The 6,989-nt window shown below is 46.5% G+C and overlaps 1 long non-coding RNA gene across 1 annotated transcript; it reads left to right on the forward strand.

The window, feature by feature from the left end:
* Positions 1–1,293: 1,293 nt before the first annotated feature.
* LOC139356382 (uncharacterized) lies at positions 1,294–6,605 on the forward strand. The gene is made up of 3 exons (XR_011608154.1): positions 1,294–1,434; positions 2,439–2,624; positions 5,538–6,605. It is a non-coding gene; the product is annotated as an uncharacterized lncRNA (long non-coding RNA).
* Positions 6,606–6,989: the final 384 nt, after the last annotated feature.

Here is a 6,989-nt window from a genome sequence, read left to right on the forward strand (position 1 = left end):
TACTTTAAAAAAATAAATTTAAAAAATCTAAGGTAGAAAGGGTCCCATCACTAAGGGATCCCATCAGAGAATCGTTATGCACTCCCTAGGGACCATACAAGGAATTCTGTATTGGAAAAGGGTTGAATGAGGTGACTTCAAGGGTTCTTTTCCAGGCCAGAGAGGCTGCAATTCAGATGGCTCTGTAAATGCAAGGTTTTACCGCAGGAACTTAAGGCAGAACAGGCATAGCGAGGTGTAAGGCACACGCAGGAGCACACAGATTGTGCTAATGCATGAACTTTAACCTTCTCTAACAAAAGAATGTCATGCCACATTGGGAAAAAAAAAAAAAAAGAAAGAAAAAGAAAGGTCTTCCACTGCTAGAAATGAAAACATTCATACTTTAGTGTATCGTATTTTATAGGTTCATGTAGACACAGGGGCCAAATGAAACTAAACCAAGATCTTAGGCATTAAGTTACATTTTAATTTTACCTTTTCCCCTCTGTGATTCTGACATAAGCAGTAAAAATGAACCTGGACCTTTGACCTGACCGATAGATATACTTTTTAATTAAAAAATGTTTTGCCATTCACCTGCGAACCTCTACTGATTGTTTCAGAGTCTTGGTCAACTGCTTTTAACAGTGAAACATTAAAGCCACTGTGAGAATAAACAGGAAGCTGGTGTTTAGGTGGGAGTTCCTAGGAATTTTATACCGCTGACCACAGAGGCCAAAAGAGAAAGGAAATAGGAAAAACAGTGTAAATACCTGGGTGACTAATGACTGCACAGCTCAGCTGGCTTTTCTGAACATTTCATGGGCTGTCTCCCAGGGGAAACACCCTGAAAATTTTTCAGGACTCCGGTGGCACTGAAGGGCCAGAGAGGAGCGTTTACTGCACGCTGTTGGCTGGCTGGTTTTGTGGGTTTTGTTCACCGTCTACTGGGCAGAGAGCCTTTCTGCCGATGCCGCCAGATGCCTCTCTCCAAGCGAATGACCTATTTGCATGCGTGGTGCAGACATTTTCTGGAGCTCCAGGGCTCCCAGGCCTCCTCAGGCCTCCCAATTGTAAAGGATCCTAGGGCCACCCCTTTCCTTGTTCACATGGACAGCGCCTAAGAGGATTTAGAATCAAGAGGGCACATTTGCACTGCCTTGTTCTGAAGAGGCAGCTGGAGCGCGGACCGGCCTGGCGCAACCCACCGCGGGTCCCGGGGGACCGCATTGTCCTCGGAGGGGCCGCCACAGGGGCTCCATTGTGAGCGGGGCCGGCCTTTTTCTCCTGCCCTCTGTCTCCCCGGGCCTCCCCTCACCACCCCCAACCCTCCTCCACGCAGACTTTTCTCTCAAGCTGCCGGCATCCCCGGCTGCCGCATTTCCAACGCAGGGGAGCGGCAAGGCTCCGGGCTGGCCATCTGCACGCGGAGATTGACAGCAGCCCCGGAAGGTCAGCGCCTCAACCATTTCTGTCTGAACAGCAGGCCACCCAGGCCTCGCAAGCAAAACAGGGACATCTGCTCCCCTTAATTTAGAACACTGGTTCTAATTTCTCCGAAGCCCCTTGCTTAACGCCCTCCTCAGGCTGCGGGGGAAGGGGCGAGGAGGGGCAGGGCAGACGCGGCTGCCCGCCCCCGGCTCCCCAGCTCCCGGAGAGAGCAGCTGAGTCTGGCGGGAGTAGGGAGGGGGGTTGGGGTGCGGAGCCTGGTCACCCACGTGACCCGGTGACGTGGCGCGGGGGAGGGGCGGGAGGGCGGAGTGGGCGCCGGGCCTACCACGCCTGGGACGCACAAATACAGCGGGGTCTGCAGAGGAGCAAGTTGCGCTGGCCCGGGAGGCCCTTCTCCTCGGGGCAGATGGATTTCAGACTGCCCCCGCCCCTTGAGGGGAAGATCAAGGGAGTGGGCAGAAGGGTATATTGCCATTCACCTGCGAACCTCTGCTGATTGTTTCAGAGTCTTAGTCAACTGCTTTTAACAGCGAAACATTAAAGGCACTGCGAGAATAAACAGGAAGCTGCACTACAGTGGAGAGGGGGATTCATCAATGCCCTTGGCCTCGTGCGGGTCCCTGGGCTGGGCAAAGTCCTGCCTGGGTAGTTGACATCAAAATTAATCGTGCCTTGGCTGCTTTATGTGGGCAAAAGGATGAAAGAATTGCACTTCTGTTGCGCTTCCACCGCTAGATCATAAGCTCCTTGTAAACACACTGCATCTGTGTCTCTAGCATCTTCCACAAATGTTTGGAGAATAAATTAATGTGTGGCGGGGGCGCGGTCCCTGTGAACTCTAACTGTGCTCTTTTTCTGTATGACAGAAAAGGAGACATTGCAGAGAATCAACCTGTGCCTGTAGCTAGAGATTCCCTAATTACTTGGTTCCCTCTTTTCCTCCCTCCCTCCCTTCCTCCTTTACTTTCACTAACATTTTGATGGGTGCCCTATGTGTGCTGAAGATCAGGCGATCGACCAGGGATACAAGAAAGACTCCTAGCTCTTGAGATGCTCATCATGTGGTGAGGGGTGCTGCATACAAGCAAACAGCTCACCAGGGCTCTGGGTGACAAGTGCCATGGATAGCAGTAGGGCGGCCCTCAGCCCAGCTCCTGGGGAGGCAGGATGTCCAGGTGGAAGCTGGAAGGGTGAGTAGAAAGTTACCAGGAGAAAGGCCCTTTGCCCACATAGGTCTCTCCGCATAACCCACCCCAACCCATTTCCCTCCCGCTCATTCCTCAGGCCTCAGATGAAATGTCACTTCCCTGGTGCCTGGGCAGGATCAGTTCCTCCAGTTACAGGATCCTGTAGCTCTTTCGTCTTCTCTTTTGTAATACTCATCACATGTACAACTGGGCAAAGCTCACCCTCCCCACTGGACTGTAAGTTTTGTGAGGCAGAAATTGGCCATTCTGTTCATGGATGGAAGCGCCACACCCAGCACTGTGCCTGGCCGCTCATGCCCCATAAATACTTGTTGAGCCAATGAATAGTCTGACTCCTCTTAAGTTAATGAGAAACCCATACATACATTTTCTGTTTGGGATGCCAGGACAAGCTGTGACGGCTGCACTCTGAGTACCAGTGGGAATTGCCTGGTACCAAGGGGCTGTGATTTCAAATTTATTATTTTGTGATATTCTGCACCTCGATGATTTTGAAACTGCCTTCTTCCAAATGAGTGTCAAGTAGATGCTTCTCAAAAAGGGATCCTCAGGCAAACAGGTTTCTTTACCACAAGATTTCACAGAGCCTGTGATGCGCTCATGTGCACTGTCCTCAGGCAGATAGTTTGTTGAAGAAGCATCTAGTAACATTTGCAGCTGGGGGATATCGATGAAGCTCAATGTTAACTTTGTGGCACCGTTTCCCCCCAACTCCTCCTAGGCTCTGAGAGATGGAAGGAGCTGGGATCAAGGGATCTGCACAAGATTAATTTGCCATAATGAAGGCCAACTCCTTCCCCTTGATTTCTTTGTCATGCCATGTGACAAATTGTTGTTTTTGACAAACAGAGCATTGAGGGAGGCTGAGGTGGACAGATCAGCTGAGGTCAGGAGTTCGAGACCAGCCTGGCCAACATGGTGAAACCCCATCTCTACTAAAAATACATAAATTAGCTGGACATGGTGGCATGAGTCTATAGTCCCAGCTACTCGGGAGGCTGAGGAAGGAGAATCGCTTTAATCTGGGATGTAGAGGTTGCAGTGAGCCAAGATTTTACCATTGCACTCCAGCCTGGGCAACAGAGCCAGATTCCATCTCAAAAAAAAAAAAAAAAAAAAAAAAAAAGCATTGAAGATGTAGATTAAGGAGGCATTGGGGTACTCTATAGTGTCACCTGAGTTTAAATCCAGCTGTGGCACTTCTTAGCTATATGACTTTGGAGGACTTCCTTAGCATCTCTGTGCCCAGGTACTTTATTTGTACATAGAGATAATAATTTCTAATTTACAGGCTTGTTAAGACTTTAAAAGCTCTTCTAGGCATGTAGAATTCTCATGGTAGATATAAATTTTATTTAAATTGCTAATAATTGGTTAATTAAAAATTAAATATCTGACCTCTAATAGGTTAATTTAACTAATTAAGCCTGGTGTATTAATGGAGAGGAATCACAGTGGCCAATAGTCTGAGGGACTAGGTTCTCTCTGCTTGCTGCCTTTGAGCTTGAGTGAAGCCTTCTGCGCCTTGGCCATGTGTTGCTTTTCCAGCTAGAATGATTCCAAGTCTTCAACAGCATTACTGAGCTCTTCCTCTCAATAAGTTTAAGTTGTAATTTCATTACACTTCATTCTCAAATAGAAGAGTTGAGCAGCTGTGTAGCAAGATCCAGAATACTTTGTTTACAATCAGTTTTCCAAGGATTGGCTTAGTAGCCAGTGGCAAGTTTCTCAGCAACAGGTTTATGAGCCAGAAAAGCAATTTTTTTTTTTTTTTTTTTTTTTTTTTTTTTTTTTTTTTTGGAGACAGGGTTTCGCTCTGTTGCCCAGGCTGGAGTGCAGTGGTGCAATCATAGCTCAGTGCAGCCTTGAACTCTTGGGCTCAAGTGATTCTCCTTCCTCAGCCTCCTTATTAGCTGGGACTACAGGTGTACACCCCCACACTTGGCTAATTTTTTAATATTTTGTAGAGACGGGGGTCTTGCTATGCTGCCCAGGCTGGGTTTAAACTCTTGGCCTCAAGCAATCCTCCTGCCTTGGCCTCCAGAGGATCATATTATTTTAAACAATAGAGACTGTTTGCAATGAAAAAGAAAATAGAACCATACCTTATTTGTTGTAGCTTAATTTGGCCATAAAAGAATCAATACTGTATTTTCAGAGAAGAAAAATTTTCAGGGGCCATATATGAGAGCAAATTCACATTATTTTCAAACTGTATTTGAACCACCCAGTCTAAAAGAAAGTTGCTTCTGGAAAGTCAAAGATGCTCTGGAAATGAGTGAAGATATGCTTTCTTACCCATGTGTATAAAATGAACAGTTTTATTCTTTCAACTCTTTATTTTATCTATAGGATATTAACTAGGGCTGCATGTGCTAGACTAGATGTCTGGAGTAAATCTGTTTTCAGATATAATCTCTGGAGCATTCATGAAAGCTTCGTATTTTGACAGAGGAAGCAAAGAACATATTTTGCAAATGCTGGCTCTGTTCATGGATGGAATGGTGCTTGAAACAAGTGTCCTGCTGACATTACTTAACTCTTACAGGGGTCGTTACTTAGGGACCAGCAATTTGCTAAAGATGAACATATTCTAAGAAGATGGTTTTCAAGCAATAACCAATTTTAAATCTGGACTGTGCATCAGGCACCTCTTGGGTATGACTTCAGTGCCTTTGGGTGTTCCTTGTCCCTCGTTCCAGCTACTGATGCAGGTTCTGAACAGCTTCCTGCTGGGTCCTTGCCTCATGCCTTTGCCTCACACCTCTGCTGGAGCTTCCAGAGTCTGCCCTGGAGCTTCTCTGAGCCATAGGGGGCCCATGCATTTTGCCCAACCTAGGAGTGAGCAATGGAGCCTAAGTGCTAATGGATTAATGTTTTCCTTTCTTCCCCCAGATGGACAGCCCTGAAACATCTTTCATGCAACTCCTCAGGCAGCCCAGGAAGAGCCAGGAACCATTCGCCAGGAGCTGTGGCCAACTTAATAACTCATCCTTGTATTGGTTTCCATCCTCTGTCCTTCATCCGTCTTGTCTCTTACTCCTACTCGCTGGATCACACATCCCAATAAGTATTTGCACTCAAGCCTTTGTCTCAGGATCTGCTGTCTGGAGGACCCAGACTCAGTTCAAGTCATTTTTGTTTTTGTTTTTGTTTTTTGAGATGGAATCTCACTATGTTGCCCAGGCTGGAGTGCAGTGGTGTGATCTTGACTCACTGCAATCTCTGCCTCCCAGGTTCAAGTGATTGTCCTGCCTCAGCCTTGTGAGTAGCTGGGATTACAGGCGCACGCCACCATGCCTGGCTAATTTTTGTATTTTTAATAGAGACAGGGTTTCACCATGTTGGTCAGGCTGGTCTCAAACTCCTGACCTCGTGATCCGCCCGCCTCGGCCTCCCAAAGTGCTGGGATTACAGGCATGAGCCACTGAGTCCAGCTGCCATTTTTTTTTTTTTTTTAACCAAATGGAGTTACACTGTCTAGGCTATCTTTACACACCCCCACCATCTCAGGCAGTTTTCCAAATGCAGAAAGCTCAGCCCTCTTTTCACCATGTGCATCTGCATCCTACTGTGTGCATGAAATGGGTGATGGGATAACCTGTCTCCTTGCATTGGATGTGGTGGGTCTCAGGGAGAGTGCTGAGTCATGGTGACTTGGCAACAGTCACAGCGGGACCCAGAATGGAGTTTGCAGTGCAGATCTAGCAACTGGTTGGGAACTCTGGCCCTGTGCTTTTGTCTGCTAACTTTAACTTGGCCCTGTGTTATTTTTCCAAGCCATATTTTTAACTTCCTCCTAAGTTTTTTTATTTGTTAATTTCATCCTGCTCTATTTGTAGATTTGAGGGGTATAAATAAGCAAAGATTGGTGTGAGGAGACTTTTTTAAAAAATCATGTCTAAAAGTCCCAAAGTCACGCTGAATACTCTTACTATATTGATGTGACTTTTAAAAAATGATGAGAAAATTGTGATTTTGAAAAATAAAAGTGTAAAAACTTAACTGTCTTCATTTGGAGATGATTTATTGAATTTATTTAATCACTAACGAGCCTGGAACAAGATTATGCCATCCACAGCAGAGAATTATACAACTTTGAACAACAGTTCTGGCATGCTATGGGGACCTTGTAGAGACCCAGTATCTGACCATGAGACACAAAGTTACCATGAGGCCAAAGCAGCCCATCAAGAGCTGGGTTCTGTCAGAACCACTATGTCATGTCATTGGACAGGCCCTGGAACAATCCATTGTAAGACTGAACTGGTACATCTGGGATTAAACCTAAGCAGGACCAGAGGGCACAGTCGAGCTGCACGATAGCCATCCACTATTACTATACCA

This window comes from Macaca nemestrina, chromosome 9 (assembly GCF_043159975.1).
Source record: "Macaca nemestrina isolate mMacNem1 chromosome 9, mMacNem.hap1, whole genome shotgun sequence".
NCBI classification, from domain to species: domain Eukaryota; kingdom Metazoa; phylum Chordata; class Mammalia; order Primates; family Cercopithecidae; genus Macaca; species Macaca nemestrina.